The sequence below is a fragment of the Nannospalax galili genome, unplaced genomic scaffold, assembly GCF_000622305.1.
Source record: "Nannospalax galili isolate Female #2095 unplaced genomic scaffold, S.galili_v1.0 scaffold127, whole genome shotgun sequence".
In the NCBI taxonomy this organism is placed as follows: Eukaryota; Metazoa; Chordata; class Mammalia; order Rodentia; family Spalacidae; genus Nannospalax; species Nannospalax galili.
In genome coordinates this window covers 855471-876121 of record NW_008360326.1, presented here as the reverse complement: position 1 = coordinate 876121, position 20651 = coordinate 855471, and the positions used below count along the sequence as shown (strand labels likewise).

General features: G+C 39.0%; 1 pseudogene; it reads left to right on the top strand.

Moving 5' to 3' along the window:
- Positions 1 to 18882: 18882 nt before the first annotated feature.
- Positions 18883 to 20245, top strand: LOC103727803 (annotated as a pseudogene).
- The last annotated feature ends 406 nt before the right edge of the window (positions 20246 to 20651 follow it).

The following is a 20651-nucleotide window of genomic DNA, read 5'->3' as shown; positions in this document are numbered from 1 at the left end:
TCCAGTGTGCATACCCTCAGGTCACTCATACACCTCAGCAACCCCTCAGTCATCTCTGTAAGTAAGCTCAGTAAATTCATTGGTTCCCCAGGAAACCTTTAATGTAATCAAACATTGGTTTGACACTAGAACCTTAGAAGGGGGTAGGCCTTGCTTAGTATCCCCAGGAGGAGAATTCTTGCAACAGATGGAAATTTTATTTGTTAATGTTATTATGCCTCATGCCTATTAAGAAAGAATATGGAAAGTTAAAAGATGTTAGAAGGATATGAGACTGGAGATATTTTATTAAGGATTTAAAATTATGATGGCTGGATATTTCTACAATAGACAGAAAAAAATGAGAAAGCCTAAGCAAGTGATGGAAGTCTGTTTAGGTTTGTATGATTTATCAAGGATGAGACAAAGATAATATATAGATAATCTTAAATTTTCTAAGGTCATAGCTTAGTCAACTAGTTTAAGGAACAAAATATATGTCTAGTCAATGTTTATCTGAGAATGTTTGGTTTTTGCCCAAGCTTTATTTACATAGCACATAGTAATTAAAAGTACCAGACTGGTGTAACAAACCTTCTTGGTTGTTTAATAGCCATACTTTGAGGCCTATACTAATCTGGTCAGAGGGATTTAAAGGGACAGTATTTGTTCCTTGTCCTCCTAGGTTGACTAAGTTCCAGGGGACTATGGAGCATCTCTCAAAGTGTCCTGTAACTGTGATGAGTCACCTATCCTCTTGTTCAGGGAGGACATGGAGACCCTACAAGATGGACTTGAATCAGTGTCCAGTCTACAAAGAGGAGGGTCAACTTAGAGGAAACATCTCATTCATGCTTCCAAGTGAAGCCAGACATGGTCAAACAGGACCTTGGACTTATCTTCACATACATGGAACTGATAAAAGAAAGGAGCCAGGAGCACCTCCCAAGCCCATGTGACCCCTGAAGAACAGATCCTCAAATGACCTTGAGAGTAAAAATAAATTGGCTTACTTGGGCCAACTGTATGGTCTTAAATACCCAACAGGAAAGTATAACAAAAATGTTAAATGATTGGTATTTTTCTTCAAGAATCCAAAGAATTGAACTTCTCAGACATTAAACTTAAGTTTGTATAAGATGTTATTTAGACAATGTCTCACTAATGATTTTATTCTTAAGAAAAAAATGCTGCTCAGGTGTGAGACTTCAAATCCTGGTCTAATCAGCTATGAAGTCCCTACCTGCAATCAAAAGAAAAACCTATTCTTATCCAAAAATTAAACGATGGCTAAATTTCTTCTCCGTCCCTATCTAGAGGTTATTTGGGAGGGAAATCACACTGTGATGCTAGTCACTCCAATTATCAAAGTGCCTGAAAAGCAAATCATGACTCCAGCCATGGCAGCCAAATGAAAAATGAGGAGAAACCCAATAGATGGATGATTTTGGAAGGCTTCATCAAGAAACTCTGATTTGAAAATCAGCCTTTTCTGACTCCTGGTTCCCTGCCTAGAATTTGTACTTAACTCTTCTTGCCTTACTTCTCCTTCCCCTCCTCAACCCACTAATATCCTCCCTCCTCATAATCATGATTATTCCATGCTTTTTAAATTTTTTCAGGTCAGGACAGGGTCAATGAGAGGTCTCAGTGATCGGTAAACCAGATGCTCTTAACTGAATTCCCTCAGGTCTCCTACCACCACCTGCCTGCCTAACCCTGCACTCCAGACTGATGTTCCATCCTTTTGAGGCCACCCCCCTCTTTGCCAGTATCTCTTTCCAGTAGGAAGTAGCTAAAGAAAGACCACCATTGCCCCACATCATCAACAAAAGGCTGGAATGTTAGGTTCCTGGCAGGCTCCTAAAATGGCTGTGCAGCTCACATATTTTAAAATGGAGGATTTGAATTTAGCCCCAGGCAAGTCCTGCTGCTTACTAGGGGACCAACCAATCCTGAGCTGAACTGCCCAGCCTACATCATGGAAAGTTACCCAATCACCTGACTGCCTATAAAAGATATCTGAGTCCCCCTGTTCTGCTTTTATTCTCTGCTGCTGTTTCTTGCCGCTGTTCCCCTGCTCCCCCGAGAGGCAGCCCAGCAGTCTGTTTGCTCTCAAATAATCTGCTGCCCCCCCAAAAAATAATAAATAAATTTTAAATGTTCTCCATTTAAAACATTATGTGGGAAATAAAAATATCATGCTAAGTTGAGAGATTACAAAAAGAAAAAAATTAATTTCATTGTCTTAAATTGCTTTCTGAACAATGAGTGTCACATTTTCATTTTGCACTTGGCCCTCAAAATTATATAGGCTGTGTAAACTCGATGGCGAGGGACAAGGGAAAAGCCTTCTCTGAGAACAAGGTGGTGTGTGTACTTGGGAGAAAATGTATTGGACACAATTAGAATGATTGTAATAAGGGTATAATACAAAAGATCGGTAGAAATAAATGGACTCTGAAATATTGAGTGTTAGAACTGATAAGGCTTGCTGAAATGCCTTTTGTAACCTGTCTTACATTAAAATCCAAATCCCTAAACTCTCCCAAAACTTTGCCTTTTAGATAATTTTCTCAAGTTTTTGGAAGCTGTGAACTAGCTAGTATGCATCTGGCGTCTATAGAGACCACCAATTTTTTTCAATGTATATTTTTATTGAACTTTGTGCACTTCATACAAAAATCTTAATCATCTTTACTCCCCTCCCCTATCCACAACCCCATAGGCCCCAGATTTCATGCATTCTGTCTTATATGTTAAGGCCTATGAAGTCATGTTTATGTATCCAGGTGTCCCTCAGTGCAGGTTCATCCTCTGGAGTCTATAGAAAGCTAATGATCTATTACAATTTGGCTGTGTGCCAATAAAACTATTTACAAAATATGGGGTCAGTTAATCATTACCTGCCCTAGATTAATTTTTTTCAACTTTGCGTCACAACAGAATTCAATGGAAAATTTTTAATGCACATAAGTCCAAGACCTATTTTCTAAGCCTCATACTTAATCACCAGGAGGCGAGTCTAAATATTTGCCAAAAGGTCTGGCTATAGCTCTCAGCTGATGCTCTAATAGGGAATGGCTACCATTTATTATTTTGCCTATTAACCACTGTCAATGTCAGGCATTCCTTTCTGGTTTTTGTTTGTTTTGTTTTAGGTTAATGTCTCACTACATAGCCCAGGCTGGTTTCAAATGCACAACAATCTTCCTACCTTAGTTTCCCAAGTATTAAAATCATATGCCTGGCTAATGTTTACTGTTTTTTAAGAAAAACAGTTAAATGTTTTGGTTCTTTCTTTAGTTTTATGTGGCTTTAATACTCCTGTCTGCCCTTTCTCAGAAAAGATTTATGACAACATGTTTTGTTTAGACTTTCAGTGGCCTAAAGGCTCTGAATGCTAACAAGCTAATTTGGCAATAAAATCCAAACTGATGCAATTAAATCATGACCTGTAATAAACTAACTGTGCCTTAATTGCAAGGTAATTGAAATTCCTTTTATAAAGAAATGCAGGGTAGGAGAGAAAGTTTATTTAGTCACCTGGCCAAACTTTTAGCAAAATGTAATTACTAATTATATCTAAGCTCTATATGTGTATTAAAGGAGGGAAATGGACAAATTACTTTCATTTGGGTGGTTGTTCCCTTTTAAATACAGATCTGATATACCATTTATGATTATTCTTGATTATAACTTTGAAAAAGTCTGCATAGTTCAAAATGTATTAATCCACAAATTAAAGTGTTCCTGGTATATTTGAGCACTGAGATATGCTATGATTCAACTGTTAAACAAATCTATTGGAAAAAAACAGAAGGCCATAGTAAGATAGTAAGAATTCTGTTGCTATGGTGCCCTCTTAGGACACACTGACATTTATAGAGGCCTTAGAAAATCAGCTAAATGGAGGACTCAAACAAAATTGAACTCTTTGGGCAGATTTACAATTTCATCTCTTCACCTCTGTATAGCCTTGGCTAGTTACTTGCATGATGTACCTTAGTGTATGATTTGGGTTTTGCATATCCTCTGAAGGAAATAAAAGGCCATAAGGACCCTAGAAAGGTTCAGATAACAGGTGCCAGTGTGGTTCTCCAGAATAAACTAAGATAGCAGACAGTGGACATCTGGGGAGCCATGAGTCAGCTAAAGATGGAAGAGATCAGATATCAGAGAATCCTGAGTCAGCACCAAATAGGACTATAGTTTAATCTCTTATGTAACCTTTTTTTTTCTAGCAAAATGCCATGTTTGTGTAAGAGTCAGTTAAATAGAGGACCTCTTGGTGCGTCTAACTTTAAATCAAGCCTGCTTCTGTAAGTAAGCCCAGTAAACTCACTGATTCACGAAGCTAGACTAGTACATAATTGTTCCTTTTGCCTGTTGGTGCCTGTAGGCAAACAGAAGTTTCTTCCATCTCTCCAGGAAAAGTCACAAATACCACCACCTCACCTACAGAATATCTTGGCTTAGTAACAGAATGCACTGTAGAGCACAGTAGTCTACCCTGCATAATCACATTAAGCAGGAGTTATAGCTTGCCGCCACTACCCAGCATAACCAGAGACAAGTAGCATATGTCACCAGCCTGAGAAAAGATCAAAATTCAAAATTTAATGTCCAGTTTCTACTGAAGATGTATTGCTTTGGCATCATTCCAAAATTGAAAAAACTCCCCCTCCAAAAACAATCCTTTGGGGAACTGACTGTGTAGTACCCATAACTGCTAGGATACTTTTGCATTTCCCAGAGCCCCATAATCATATTAGTTTTCTTCTTACTCTGAAGGTTCCATCCAAATAACAAACTAATTACATCAGCCTTAGTATTGACTCCCATTTGTTCCTTAGAGTGAGTCTCAGTTATGATTCTTATACTTCAGCCATGTCCCTGTAACTTGGAGAATGGGGTGTTTGCTGTTTCACATCCCTGTAGTATGGAGAGTGTGGTGTTTGCCATTTCATGTCCCTTTAGTGTGGAAAGTGTGATGTTTGCCATTTTTTTTCTCTCTACAAAAGTTTTAAAGGTGCTGAGATATGACTTTCCTTATTACATTATTTCTGAAACCTTCCATCCATCCTGTCTTTATTTAAAACGTTTATATTTATTGTGTGTGTGTGTGTGTGTGTGTATACCATGTATGTGTGTGAGTATGTTTATCACAGTGCATGTGTGAAGGTCAGAGAACAACTTTGTTGAATGAGTCCTCTCATTCCTCCTTTACATGGTTCCATGATAAGCACCTTTACCTGCTGAGCCATCTGGTCAACCCCTATTCATCCTGTCTTATCCTATCTATGAGAAACTATATTTATGAGATAGTATTAGTCTCCAGACTACTGCTTCTATGACAAGCAATGACTGACTAGGGTTCTTGATTTGGGATATTACATATAAAATAATTTAAGAAGCTGCCAAAGGTAAACAATCTCTGATTTGTGAAGATTTTTAAAAATGCCTAAAATTATTTTATTCTATAATGTTAATAAATTCTGCATTGGATATCTAGGACCCCTTCTTCTCCTGTCCCTAACCTCTCTTTGCAGTAATTCCTTATATGGTGTGACATAGTGTTCCAAGATCTGCCTTATTTGAGACTCCTACCTCCGGTTGAGATGATGCTTTCAGCCCTTTCATTACAACACATGGATACAAGAAAACCCATAAAGAAACCTTAGTCTGTATGATTTTCAATTGCACCATCAATATATGTCCAGATGATAAAATTGTTTTCAGTTATCTAACTAAAAGCAGGCTTTCAAATGATTTCACTTGCTTTGATTCCCCCAGTTAGCATGTCTTAACTCCTTAGGGGTGGGCCCATAAATCCTGGAATCTCAATTGGTAAATTCATATAAAGTCTTACAGTACTGAAGATATTATGACTTGGCTTTAATAAAAAGAAAACAAAAGTCCCAAACAATCTTGTTCAATGTACTCAAAAAATAAAACATGGAGATTACTTGATTTGAGGGCTTTTTGTTCTGTTTTATTGATTAGTTTTTGTTTGTTGCTATTCTAAGATTAAGTTGAGGACCTCATCCTTACTAGGCGAGCATTCTATTACTTAGCTACATCCTCAGCACTCTCTGCTTTAAAATAGGATGAGGTAAAGGGGAGAACTCTCAAGTGGTAAAACTAAGGAATATGATTCAGGGAGCCATGGTGTCTAGATTCCCAGCAGTATTGACTAATTACTTTAAAACTCAATAAAGTCTATATTTACCAACATGAGAGACAGAAAGAAATGGCACTGTGGTTGTTTAGAAACCCATTCCATAATCATTTAAAAACATTTCAGTTAGAGAAATGAGAAACGATAGAAGACCCATCTAAACTAAACATAGGTCGTAGTTTTTGTTTTCAGGTTTTACATGATTCGGACTATAGAAATGGTAACCTCTTTTTCATACGTAGATTCGTTTATTAAAAACATAATGGAAGAGTATGTGGGGGCTGCAAGAATGAGCAAGGTATGGTGATACGCAAGAATGAAAGAATCAAAATGAAACCCATTATTTCGTGCACTAACTTAGATGGTAGCACAATAAGAACAAGAAAAATAAATCTCACCTTACTGCCATCCAGAGAGAGAACGAGACATACGTGCTGATGTTTTACCATATCTAAGCTATACAGTGCGAAGGAGACAAGGCAGCAAAGTTTATGCTTTTCTGCATAAAGATAAAAAGTATCTATGAGAGAAAAAATAACCTAAGAACATTCACATAAAAATAATAAAAGTAACGAAAATTGGTAAATTCATAGAAATAAAGAACAAACCTCAGATCACTATCCAAAACAGTGACTTCTGTTCTGAGGTGACCCTAAAACTAAATCACTGTTAGCCTGATAATACGTATTCCTCTACTTAAAAGCTCCAACCAGTCCCTATCAGGAGATGACCTGAGGCCAAGCTAATGCAGAAAAGGAATTCATGTAACAAAGAGAAGGGGCTTATTTAACTCACCATTTTGAAGTTTCAAGTTCAGCATTTGACAGCCTTCTTGGTTTGGTCACTTGCAAGTGTAACAGACATATCATGCTGAAAAGATGTATAGGACCAAATGACCAAATGATCTGAAATAGGAGCAGAGAGAGAGGGAGGAGAGGGGGAGGGAGAGGGAGGGATGGGGAGAGAGAGAGAGAGAGAGAGAGAGAGAGAAAGAGAGAGAAAGAGAGAGAACCAGTCCTGGTCCCTAGATTTCTCCAAGGGTTACTCTCAATGACCTAAAGACTTCCCACTAGACTCCACCTCTTAAAGGTGCATAGCACTTCATAGCACCAACACTTTGGGGATCAAGTTTCTATATATGAAACTTTGGGCATATTCAGCATCCAAACCACAACATCAAAACACATGAGTTTGGCAAGACCCAACTAAAACTTCCTTATGGCTTACTTCGTAATAGAAAGGTAAGCATTTCTTCCTCATCTACAAGGTACACGGCCAGTGAGAGGAACCAGGGAGATGCCCTAACAAAGGCACTTTATGGAGAGCTATTGATGTGACTCATGCTCTCTTGAGTCAAATATTCAGCACATATTTTCAGAAAGGAGATTACTAGTATGAGAATAATTGAAAATCCTTTAGTTCCATCTGTTCTCAAGGAACAATGTGCTACATGGCAGCAAGAATGTTACCAAGAATTTAAATGGAAGATTTTATAAGGACCTTGAGTACATCTTTTAATCCTGTCTTATACTTCAGCTTTGGTTATTCATTTCTCCCACAAAATCCCAATTCATTCCATCTCTTAATCCATCTATCCATCAACTCTATAAGAGCTTTTATCTATGTTTTATGTTCCTGTTGAGATAGAAGATACTTTCTATGCTATCTTGGTGTTTATTTAGAATCATTTTCACTAGGTATTTATATAAATCTTTGTAAGTTTGCTTTACTTTTGGTTTTTATTCTGTTTTTAAAATAATGCCACATATTGCCTTAATACTTTTACTTCTGTCTTCAGATTGGTTTTATTAATTTATTTTTCTATAGTCTATGCCTTTTAGACTATTTCTGGTCTTTCCTCTGGCTGTTGGTATTTGCTCTTGGACTGTACGTTTTATGGTTTTGCTGTTTTTGTTGTTTTGCCAATAGGGTCTCACTGTATAACCCTGACTGGTTTGGATCTTTCTATATAGACCAGACTCTCCTTGAACTCGCAGAGATCCTCCTGTCTCTGCCTCTCACATGCTGGGATTAAAGCATGCACCACTGCTCCCAGCCATGTTTTCTTGTTTAGATTTTCTTCTTATTTTTTAATTGAGCTTTTTAGATTTCATACAAAATTTCCCACTCAAATACATGCCTCTCCCCCATCCATACCTCTTCCTATCCCCCCACCAAACCCTATGCACTCTACCATGCATGCTGAGCTCTATTCACTCAGGTGTTTGTACCCAAATTTCCTTCCGTGTAAATTCATCCACTGGAGTCTAGTCAGCCCATCCAGGGGTCATACTCTCCCTCACCCAGCAGCAATCAGTCTCAAATAGTTCTCAATCTAGTGCTGGCCTGCCACCTATTTCTCACCTCTCCTTTGGGACCTTGTTTAATTGAGCTGACATAGGTCCCACGCTCATTGCCACCACTGCCACAGGCTCACATGAGCAAGCCTCCAGTGGGTCTGGAAGCCTCCACCACCCTGCATTCACAAACCAGTCCTGGCTCTTGCAATTTTTCTACCTACTCTTCTGCAATGGTCCCTGAGCCACAGGTGGGTGAAATTCCATATAGGAGTCCCATCATACATTCTAGAGTCCCTTATTCTCCAAAACTTGGTCAGTTGTGGCCTTCTGTGTATATCACACTCTGATGTACATGGAAGCCTCACTGGTGAGAGATGAGGAATGCATTATCCCTCTCTCTAACCCTTATTCTACTATGTTCCATGAGACTTAGTTGTAGAGATTTGACTGCAGATGTGTCACCTAGTACTGGGCATATCCCAGGCATATGTTCTCTGTGCCTGACCAGATGTGCAACTCTGCAGTGGCCTCCATCTGTTGCAAAAAGAAGCTTCTTTGATGAGTGATGTGCAGTATGCTTGTCACTCTAAGGCAGGTCTTTTCTATCTGGCACTGCATTCCCTGCCAAGCAATTCCAAGATATACATAAGCATTATTATTCAGACACTTTATGAGCATTTCTCGTAGGGTTTCTAGAGCATCACTTTTCCCTCTAGGTTTCCTGGCCCCCCGAGAGTCACTCATCTCCACTCTTTTTTCTCCCATCCAGTTTCCCTTCCCCCTCCCTCCCTGGTCACAGTGCACCAATTATTCCCACCCTCCCCACAGTCCCTCCTGACTCCCGCCATCTTTCCTCTCCTGACTTCCCTCCCTTCCCCACACCATAGTCCCTTGGATGTCCCTCCATCCTCTCCACCCTGCAAATTACTCCCACTTTTTCCAACTCCCTCGAATAACATCTGTTCCCTACGATCTCCTTTCAAGTTGTTTCTTTTCCTTTACCTCCATGAATCCTTTGCCTTTACCTGGCTCCTGGTGTTACATCATAATTTATATTGTGCTACAATCCACAAACAAGGGAGAACATACATCGCTTGCTTTTCTGCATTTATGTTACTTCACTTAGTATAATACTCTCTAGTTCCATCCATTTTCCTGCAGATTTCATAATTTCATCTTTTCTTACTGCTTAGTAGAACTCCATTGAGTAGATGTACCATATTTTCATTAACCATTCATCAGCTGAGGGACTTTTAAGTTGTTTCCATTTCTTAGCTCTTATGAAGAGAGCAGCAACAAATATGGATGTACAGGTATCTCTGCAGCAGGATGAGTCCTTTGAGTATATGCCAAGGAGTAATATCACTGTATCATATAGTAGATTCACTTTTAAATTTTTGAGGGTTCTCCACACTGCTTTTCATAGTGGTTGAACAAGTTTGCAGTCCCACCAGCAGTTAATGAGCATTCCTCTTTCTCCACAGCCTCTCCAGCATTTGCAGTCATTCATTCTCTTGATCTTTGCCAATCTGACTGGGGTAAAATGGAATCTTAAAGTGGTTTTTATCTGCATTCCTCTAATTACTAAGTATGTTGAGAACTTTTTAAGGTGCTTCTTAAATATTTTTACTGTTTTGTTTGAGAACTCTCTGTTTAGGTCTATCACCTGTTTTTTTATTAGGTTGTTTATTTTCTTATTTCTTTCTTTTTTGAGTTCTTTGTATATTCTGGATATTAATCCTCTGTCAGATGTGTAACTGGTGAAGATTTTCTCCCACTCACTGGGTTTCCTCTTCCCTTCTGTAGTTGTTTCTTTTGCTGTATGGAAACTTTGTAATTTAGTGAGATCCCACTTACTGATTGTTTATCTTAGTGTCACAGCAGCTGGTGTCTGATTTAGAAAGTCCTTTCCTATGCCCATATCTTGGAAGGTGTTGCCTATGTTTTCTTCTAACAGTTTCTGAGTTTCTGGTTTTATATTGAGGTCTTTGATCCATTTAGAGTCAACTTCTGTGAAGGGTTAAAGATAAGGGTCAAATTTCATTTTTCTGCAGATGGAGATCCAGTTTTGCCAGCACCATTTGTTGAAGATGCTATCTTTCCTCCATTATGTGTTCTTAGCATCTTTGTTGAATGTCAGGTGGCTGAAATCATATGAACTCATGTTTGGGTCTTCTATTGTGTTCCATTGATCTATGTATCTATTTTTGTGCTAGTACCATGCTGTTTTTATGACTATAGCTCTGTAATATAATCTGAGATCTGGTATGGTGATCTTTCCAGCATTGTTCTTGTTGTCCAAGATTGTTTTGTCTATCCAGGGTCTTTTGTGATTCCATATGAATTTTAAAATGATTTTGTCAAGCTCTGTGAAGAATGTCATAGATATTTTCATTGGGATTGCATTGAATCTATAAATTGCTTTTGGTAAGATGGTCATTTTCACAATATTGCTATGAGCATGGTAGGTCTTTCCATCTCCTAGTGTCTTCTATCTCTTTCTTTAGAGTTTTGAAATTTCCATTGTAGAGATCTTTAATGTCTTTGGTTAGGGTTATTCCTAATTTTTTTAGGCTATTGAGAATGGGAGGATTTCCTTGAGTCTTTTTCTGATTGCTTCATATTGGTGCTGATTTTTATAGGTTGATTTTGTATCCTGCCATTTTACTAAAAGTATTAATTCTAACAGTTTTCTAGTGGAATTTTTGGGATCTCATGTATATCATCTTCAAATAGGGATAATTTGACCTCTTCTTTTTCAATTGGTACTCCTTTGATTTCCTTCTCTTGTCTTATTGCTCTTGCAAGAGTTTCAAGCATTATATTGAAAAGGAGTGGAGATAGTGGATAGCCCTGTCTGGCTCCTGATTTTAAAGGGAATGCTTCCAGTTTTTCTCCATTTAGGATGATATTGGCTATGGGTTTGTTTTATATAGCTTTAATTATGTTGAGGTATGTTCCCTCCAGACCAATTCCTTCTAGGACTTTTAACATTAATACATGTTGGATTTTGTCAAATGCCTTTTCTGCATCTATTGAGATGACCATGCAGTTTTTGTCTTTGAGTCCATTTATAAGATTTTTATTGACTTACGTATATTGAACCATCCCTGCATCTCTGGGATAAAGCTGACTTGATCATGGTGAATGATCGTTTTGATATGTGTCTGTATGAGGTTTGCAAGTATCTTGTTGAGAATTTTTGCATCAACGTTGAATAAAAATATGGGTCTATAGGTTTCTTTTTTTGTTGTATCTTTACCTGGTTTTGGTATTAGAGTGATACTGGTTTCATAGAAGGAGTTTGAGAGTTTTCTCTCTGTTTCTATCTTTTTGAATAATTTAAGCACTATTGCTTGTAGATTTTCTTTGAATGTCTGATAGAATTCTGCTGGTAAGTTTGATCCCCACACACTGCTCTTGACTCCCAAAACCTGATTCAATCTCCCAGCTCCTACATCCTGTTCTCCTTCTATCCTTGGGATCAGGCCGGCTTCTTCTCTTGGCACCCCAGACCTCTGGACTGCCCCCTTGGCCCAGATCCTCCCACTGCTTCACTTCCTGATCCTTTGCACCCAGACCAACTCAGTTCTTCAGTGTACTTCCCTAGAGACCTCACAGCCTGCCCCCACCCCCAACTTGCATTTGCAGACCTGAGATCAGCCTTCTTCCCTGGCTGCCCCCACTCCCAACTTGCCTGGGATTCCTGAGACCAGCCTCTTTCCCTGGTAATTTTGACCCCACCCACTGCTCTTGATTCCCAAAACCTTATTCAATCTCTCAGCTCCCACATCCCATTCTCCTTCTAGATTTTTCTTCTAATAGCCTTGATTCTTAGTCTAACAGGACATGTGATCATGTAAACCATCTTATTCAAAGGTGTTCTGCTTTTTACACCCTGACTTTACCCTTTCTGAGCATTTAATTTCACATTATTTTAAAGCACACTGATGTTCATTTTGAAGCAGTTAGAAATGCCATCTTGGACATTTTTGGAAAATTTTTCCTAATCATGAAAGTATTTTTAAATGTACATGAGGTGGTTTTAATGAGAATGTCCTGCAGTATTAGAAAAGTTGGTCAGAAGATAGTGCTGTTTGGAGAGGGTTATGAAAGCTTTAGGAGGTGCGACATTGTTGGAGGAGACACATCACTGGGGAAACTTTGAGAGTTCATAGCCTCTCTACTTCCTGTGAGTACTTGAAGATGTCAGTGCTCAGCTTTCTCCTCTGGCTGCCTCCTGCCATTCCTCCTCACCATGATGGACTTTTATCCTTCTGGAACCATAAGCCCAATGAACTCTTTATTCCATGTGTTGCCTTAGATATGGTGTTTTATTACAGCAACAGAAAAGTAACTAATACACTTCACTGACTGAGAATCCCTAGAAACAACTGGCTAACAAAGGAGAGTTTCCAACAGAGCTCTGTTGCCCTCTGGTAAACTCATCAGGATCCTCCTTCCTGTTGGAAACGTAGATGTGCATGGACGTCGATCTATAACCCAAATCATTCATACTCATTAAGGGATAAAGATTCTTTTTCAGTGTTGAAGACATTAACTGCCCACCAATTGTCTTTTTTCTTCCCTTCTCCACCTACATAATTCATAGCTTGTTTTCTATCTGAGATCTGCATAGAACACTGGAAATAAGGTGATTATATAAAAGAAAGAGCAAGCTCCTTATTTGGTAAGACCATGCTATTGTTCATTGGCAGTGACCGGTGGTGGCCATGGTATAAGGTGGTGTTTAGCAGTATGAAGTCTCCCATCTGCTAAGTAAAGTGTAATTGAGTTGTGTCACTGGCAAATACTCCATTATACAAATAAATTAGCACACAGAGTAATCAGTGATATGCAATGTTGCAATTATTTTTTTCTACCTCACTTTTCCAAACAGATTTTTGAGGATTTATCAGTAATACATTAGTTTTATTTTTAGAGAAGTCAATTGGTATGTTTGTGGTGACAGGTTTGAACTGCAATTCATCTTATGCACACATCCAATTACTTCTCACAGAAGGTCCATAAAAGAATCAACATACGAAAGCAAAGCCTTGACTTTAGAAAATTTTCATACTTTGGTGTTTTATAAGTTTTTCTTAAATGAACGAAAGAAAAAGTAAAGTTCAACCATTTCGTAACAAAGTTTCATGTTTCTTCAAGATGGAATCACATTAAAATAATTTTTTTGTCTCTGTACACAGTTAGCCTTTTCTCTCCAATTTTGGAATATTGTCTTAACAGTAAGAGAATTTTAAATAATGTCAGCTCGGATAACTCCTTCTGGAGAAACATATTGAATTACCATGAAAGCGAACCAGAATCTAAATCAGGTTAGATTTCTGGGATACAGCAAAGATTTAGTATGAACCAGTCAGAGGTTATGTCTGGAAGCTGTGAGGAATGAATTTCAATTTATCGGTAACTGAGGAAATAGGATTCAGGTCACAGCAATATACTATAGATTAGTTCAGAGGTTGGCACTCTATTTAGTTCTGAATGACTACATCAAAGTGATGTAGAAAAATAAGAAAAGGAAAGGAACAGCAAGAGAAGATTTGGAGGGAAGAAGGGTTAGCACAGGAAAGGAGGAGCTGTACGGGTGGTGTTCGAAGCTTAGAGTGCCATGAACTGATTCCAATTTCCAGTCTATGTGTGTTAGCTGGCCTCTGTTTTCCTTACTACTTACTTTTTTGTACCCAGTATTTACTGCAGGTAGGAAAACAATTCTTTTTCTAATTTAGTGTCTGCATCCTAGGCAGAGGAGAGTGGATAATGGAACCCATGCATGGACACTGGCCACAGATATGAGTGAAGCACAATACTACAGTTCGTTCCTAATTCAGCAATATCACAGAATACTTCAGCCCAAGGTTTCTTTCATGGACTATGACCATGATAGGTGTGGTCCCCTTCACCCCAGGCAAATGAAACTTTAGAAAACAACTTGTTTTAGCATAATGGAACTGAGATTAAATCAGTATCTGAAGAATATACTAATGAAAGTCTGAACATTTCCGATTTCTGCCATGTTCATCCACAGTGAAATGAGGTAATAATGCCAACCTGAAGAAAGAATTCAAAGCAATTAGAGCCGAACCAGGATAAAGCAGGAGTGTGGAGCTCCTGCCCCTCTTCACACTAATTCTGCTTCATTTTCTGTCCCAATGACGCCCCATTCGCAGTATAAACTCAGCCGTGTGTGCTCTCTTCTTCCACACTGTGGAAAACTTTTATTTCCTCTAGATAAAATGACTGATAATCATTATCCACCCTAGAGCAAGTTTTATTACAACAAGAATCAAAGCAGTAATCCAAAAAGCAATCATCAAATACAGTGTGCCTCCCTGTGCTCTTTGATCATGGCAGACATAGAACAGCATGGAATTCTTTCACACTGCTACCAGATGAAGTCACAGAATCTTTCTCAAATCTGGTATTTCAAGTAGCCACAAACAACTGAACAAAATGAATTTAAGACTGGGGGCTGGAGAGGTGGCGCAGTGGTTAAGAGCACTGGCTGACATTGCTTTCCCGGCACTCACATGGCGGCTAATAACTGTCCACAACTCCAGTTCCAGGGGAATTTGAGGCTCTCTTCTGACTTCTGTAGGCATTGCAGGACACAGATGCACTTACATACATGTGAGCAATACACTCATACACACAAAATAAAAAATAATAAACTTTTTAAAAATTCAAGGTCAATGCCTTAAAACTCAGAAGGTTGCATTTTAAGTATAAATCAAGGTGAAGGAATATGGAGAAAATTTGAAATATATGGAAGGACTGGGAGAAAAAGATTGTCGGCCATATACTATATTTATCTAACTACATCCTATAAGATGTGAAATGTGATATTAAAGAAATCAATAGTTACTGAGGGATCTCATAGTAAGAGCAAACTACACCCATATAGGCAATAGCATCAGCTCTAGAGATCACATTCAAGATCTTAGGTGTCAATTGTTGAGTAAAGATTGAGAGATTGTCTAAAACTTTCTATCTAAATTTTTATTGTTATAGTTGTTTGTAGAAAGGATGGCCATCATTTTCTTCACACTTGATGTATAATGTGTTTCCACTCTTCAAGAAACAAAGCAGAAATTACAGATCCCATTGCTGAATCCTTTTCAGAGCATCTGCTCCAATAGGACATGCATTTACTCCAACAGTACAGCCATTGCTTAAAGTAGTTTTAGAACCCTTCTTGAAATTGCTTTCAAAGCCTGAAGCTAATTTCTTTGACTATCCTCAATAGTGACAAAGCTTCATCTTTTGACAGGGGATTTGATTTATTTTTTTAGAGCTTGCCAAAAGTCAAGACTAGTGAATAAAGTAGTGGGCTAAGGTGAATTGTACCATTTGCGTTTCAAAAATAAGGTGAGGTACAAAGTTACCAGCCTAGTTTTCTCATATAACTCATAAGGCACTTCAGAAGGTAATTACAAAGGTGAATTTGTTTTTCCTTTTGATCTTTTTGAGACAGGGTTTCCCTATTGCCCAAGCTGGCCTAGAAATCTCTATTGTAGACCAGGCTGGCCTTAATGTAAAAGAGCTCCACCTGCCTCAGACTCCCAAGTGCTGGGATTAAAGGCATGCACTACCACACTCAAAAGTGAATTTTTTAACGTAAGTTTTTGGTTCCCTCTTTCATAAAATAAGTGGATACCACTAACTAATATTCAAATTTCTTCTAGCTCTATGAGTCTATAATTTAGTCATTTCTCCATTGAGGTATCTTTGAAAGACTTACCACTATTTTAAAGGTAAATGAAACATCCCAATGCAATTGAACACTTCTTGTTTCGTTATTTCCTTTCGGTTTCTGAAAAAATTTTAATCCTAAAGAGAACATTCATCTGAAATACCGATATAAAACTGACACGATCAATGTTAATTATCACTAAACTTCATTTTCCTCTGCTGCAAAATGAACGACGATCTTGGACAGATGACTCTCCCGCTGTGCAATGATTTGCTATTGTACTGGCCTTAGTTACTTTTCTTGTTTTGTGATAAAACACCTTGACAAAAGCAACTTAAGGGGAAATGGGTTTATTTTTACTTATTTCAAGTCCATCAAGGTGAGGAAGTCAAAGCAGCAGGGATATGAGCAGCTGGTCACATCGCACCCCCAGTCAAGAAGCCAAGAGCCAAGAATGCTCGAGCTCAGCTCAATTGCTCTCTTTTTTTTTTTTAATTTTTTTTTTTTGGTCTTTTTGAGACAGGGTCTCCCTGTAGCCCCAGCTGTCCTGGAACTCACTATGTAGACCAGGCTGGCCTTGAACTCGCAGAGATCCGCCTGCCTCTGCCTCCCGAGTGCTGGGATTAAAGGCGTGCGCCACCTCGCCCGGCTAATTGCTCCCTTTTTAAAAGTTTTGTTTATTATTTTTATTTTATGTGTATGAGTGTATTGCCTACATGTGTAAGTGTACCCGTGTCGTGCAATGCTCGCAGAGGTCAGAAGAAGGCGTTGGATTCCCTGGAACTGCAGATATGCACGGTTGTTGGCCACCATGTGAGTGCTGGGAATCCAACTGGGGTCTTCTGCAAGACCAGTCAGTGCTCTTAACTGCTGAGCCATCTCTCCAGACCCCAATTTCTACCTTTTTATTCAGTCCAGGATCGCACTCCAGTGGACTATGCCGCCACACACAATGGGAGGCTCTCCCCCCCTCACTTAATTTAATCAAGACAATCCCCTGCAGGCATGCCAAGCAGGAGGCCCATCCCCTACATGATTCTAGATCTCATTAAGACGACATCTGAAATTAAGCAGCACAACTAGTTAGCAACTGTTTTATAACAAATTATCCCAAGATTTAATGGTCCAAAATAACAGTTTTTATCTCAAAGTTCCTGTGACTTAGGACCGGGCCCTGCTTAACTGTGAGCTCCTTTCAGAGCATCTCACAGGCCACCACGGAGGTGTATGTAGGGTACAGTCCTCCCATTGTTCAGCTGGAGAAGATGTGTTTCCAAACTCAGTTGATTCAGAGCTTCACGGTGGTTGCTTCTTACAGGCTAGCTAAAGGCTGCTCCCACATCCTTGTCCCATGGGTCCTTATATAAATCATAGCATGATTTGATTCAGTGAAGAAAGCAAGAACATCCAGAGATGTATGAACAAGGTAGAGTCATAGTCTGCATAAACTCACTTCCAAAATGAGATCTGGGATGCCTACAATATTCTATTCTTTATAATTTAGTAATTAAGGAAGGAAATATATAAGGAAGCAAGCAACGGAAGGAAAGAAGGAGGGGAGGGAGGGAGGAGAGGAGGGAGGAGGAAGGAGGGAGGGAGGGAGGAAGGAAGGAAGGAAGGAAGGAAGGAAGGAAGGAAGGAAGGAAGGAAGGAAGAAAGGAATTGGTGGGATAGGAGGAGCACAAAAGAGGACAGCGGAGTGAATGATACAAATTCATTATATGCACTAATGAAAATAATAAAACTCATTATTGAATATAATTAATTTATGATAAGAAAAATTTAAATTAAGGGGCTGGAGATATGGCTCAGTGGTTGAGAGCACTGGGTGCTCTCAATTCCCAGTACCCACATGGCAGTTAACAAGGGAGTATCTGTAACTCCAGTTCCAGAGGACTCCAATGCCCTCTTCTGACTCTGAGGACATTGCATAATGGGGGTTGCACTTACACACATGCAGGCAATACACTCATGCACATAAAGAAAATAATAAATAAAATATTTTAAAAACTTCTAAATAAAAAAAAACAGCACACACACATAGAATGGAATTCAAGAGTCTGGACTCCAACTTTATTAATAGTTACAGAATTAAAAACATTAATACAATTAACATAAAAATTAGCATAAGTTTTTTCCAGTAATTAAAAAAATATTTTATTTATTATTTTTAGTTTATGTGTATGAATATATTCTGCATGAATGTAGGTGCACCTGTGTTGTGCAATGCTCACAGAAGTCAGAAAAGGCCAATGGATCCCCTGGAGCTGCAGTTACAGATGGTTGTTAGCTGCTGTGTGAGAGCCAGAAATCGAGCCTAAGTCCTCTGCAAGAGCAGCCAGTGCTCTTAACCACCGAGCCATCTCTCCAGCCCCTTTTCTAGTAATTCTGATACTGTATTTGGGCATATTTGTACATTGAAAGATTTTATCTTTGAGGAGCTTTCACTAGATCAGCCTCAACCAGTACTGGTTTTGCAGATAGCAATATTACATTATTAGAAAACACATAGCTTCAAATACAACCCATTAATCTATTTTGGAAGAATAATACTCTCATGAAGGGGTTTATCATGCTCCCTTAGTCTCCTGGGACTAGCAGACCAACTTTTGAGATCCAGGAAAAACCTGAAAATGTGCTTTTCCACAACAGGTTTGAAGTCAGAACTCAGGTATTGTGAAAAGCATTACTAACTCAAAGTAAAAAATGGGATGGAAAAGATTCACATCAATATCGGTGTCATTGAACACCTAGATTTGGGCAAACCCATCACAACTAGCCATCAGATCTACAAATGTGGTGGGATCCACAAATGAACCACTGGAAAGTTTGAAAAAGAGTTTGCTGACGGGAAAGGCTCATTCAAGTATCCCTGGGTCGTGAATAAAAGGAAAGCTGAGCATAGCATCACTACTGACATCTCCTTTCGGAAATTTGAGACCAGCAAATATTATGTGACTATCATTGATGACCCAGGAAACAGAGGCTTTATCAAAACCATGATTAAAGGCACATCTCAGACTGGCTATAATATCCTGGTTATTGCTGATGGTGTTGGTGAACTCGAAGCTTGTAGCTCTAAGAATGCACAGACCTGTTAACATGTCCTTCTGGCTTACACACTGGGTATGAAATAGCTAATTGTTGGTGTCAACAAAATGGATTCCTCCAAGCCACCCTACAGCCAAAAGAGATAAGAGGAAAATGCTAAGGGAGCCAGCACCTACATTAGGAAAATTGGCTACAACCCTGACACGACAGCATTTGTGCCAGATTCTGGTTGGAATAGTGACAAAACACTGTAGCCAAGTGCTAACATACCTTGTTCTAAGGATGGAAAGTCACCCATGGCAGTGACAGTGGAACCACACTGCTGGAGGTTTTGGATGGTGTCCTACCACCAACTCCTCTAACTGACAAATCTTTGCAACCACCTGTCCAGGACAACTACAAAATTGGTAGTACTGGTACTGTCCCTGTGGGCTGAATGGAGATTGGTGTTCTCAGATTTGGTAGGGTGGTTATCTTTGTTCCGGTCAATGTCACAACTGAAGTAAAATCCATTGAAATGTGTCACAAGGCTTTGAATGAAGTTCTTCCAGGAGATATCATGGGTTCTAACATAAGGAATGTGTTCGTCAAAAATGTTCATTGTGGTAACATTGCTGGTGACAGCAAAAATGACCCACCAATGGAAGCAGCTGGCATCATTGCTCAGTTATCCTATGCCATCCAGGCCAAATTAGTGCTGGCTATGCTCCTGTGCTGGATTGTCACACATCTTACATAGCTTGCAAATTCACTGAACTTAAAGAAAAGATTGATAGCCGTTTCAGTAAGAAACTGGAAGATAGGCCAAAATTCTTGAAATTTGGTGATGCAGCCATTGTTGATATGGTTCCAGGCAAGCCTGTGTGTGTGGAGAGCTTCTCCAATTGTCCTGCTCTGGGTCGTTTTGACAGTCATGATGTGAGCCAGGCAGCTGCTCCTGGTGTCATCAAAGCCATGGACAGAAAGGCTGCTGGTGCTGACAAGGTCACCAAGTCTGTCCAGAAATCTCAGAAGGACAAATGAATACTATCCTTCATATTTGCCACCCGACTCTTACTCAGTGGTGATCTCACAACTGTTTCTTTCAATTGGTCATTTAAGTTTAAATGGCTGATGATAACAGTGCATTATAAAATATTCAAGAAAGAAGAATGTTTTGCAGAAGATTTTTTTGTGAGTGGCAGCTTTAAGTTATTAGTTCTTAAAAATCAGTACTTTTTAATAGAAATAACATGGCTCAAAATCAGTCACAGAATTTTGAGACTCATTAAAACAAGTTTATTGAGAAAAAAAGAAAATACAAGGCCAAAGATTGTTAAAAATTTCAAGATGGCACCAGCAAAGCAGTAAACAGCAGAGGAATCTCCCGAGTGACAGCACAGATTACACACCCATATTGCCAGCCCAGTCATGCCTCTCTTCTCCATAA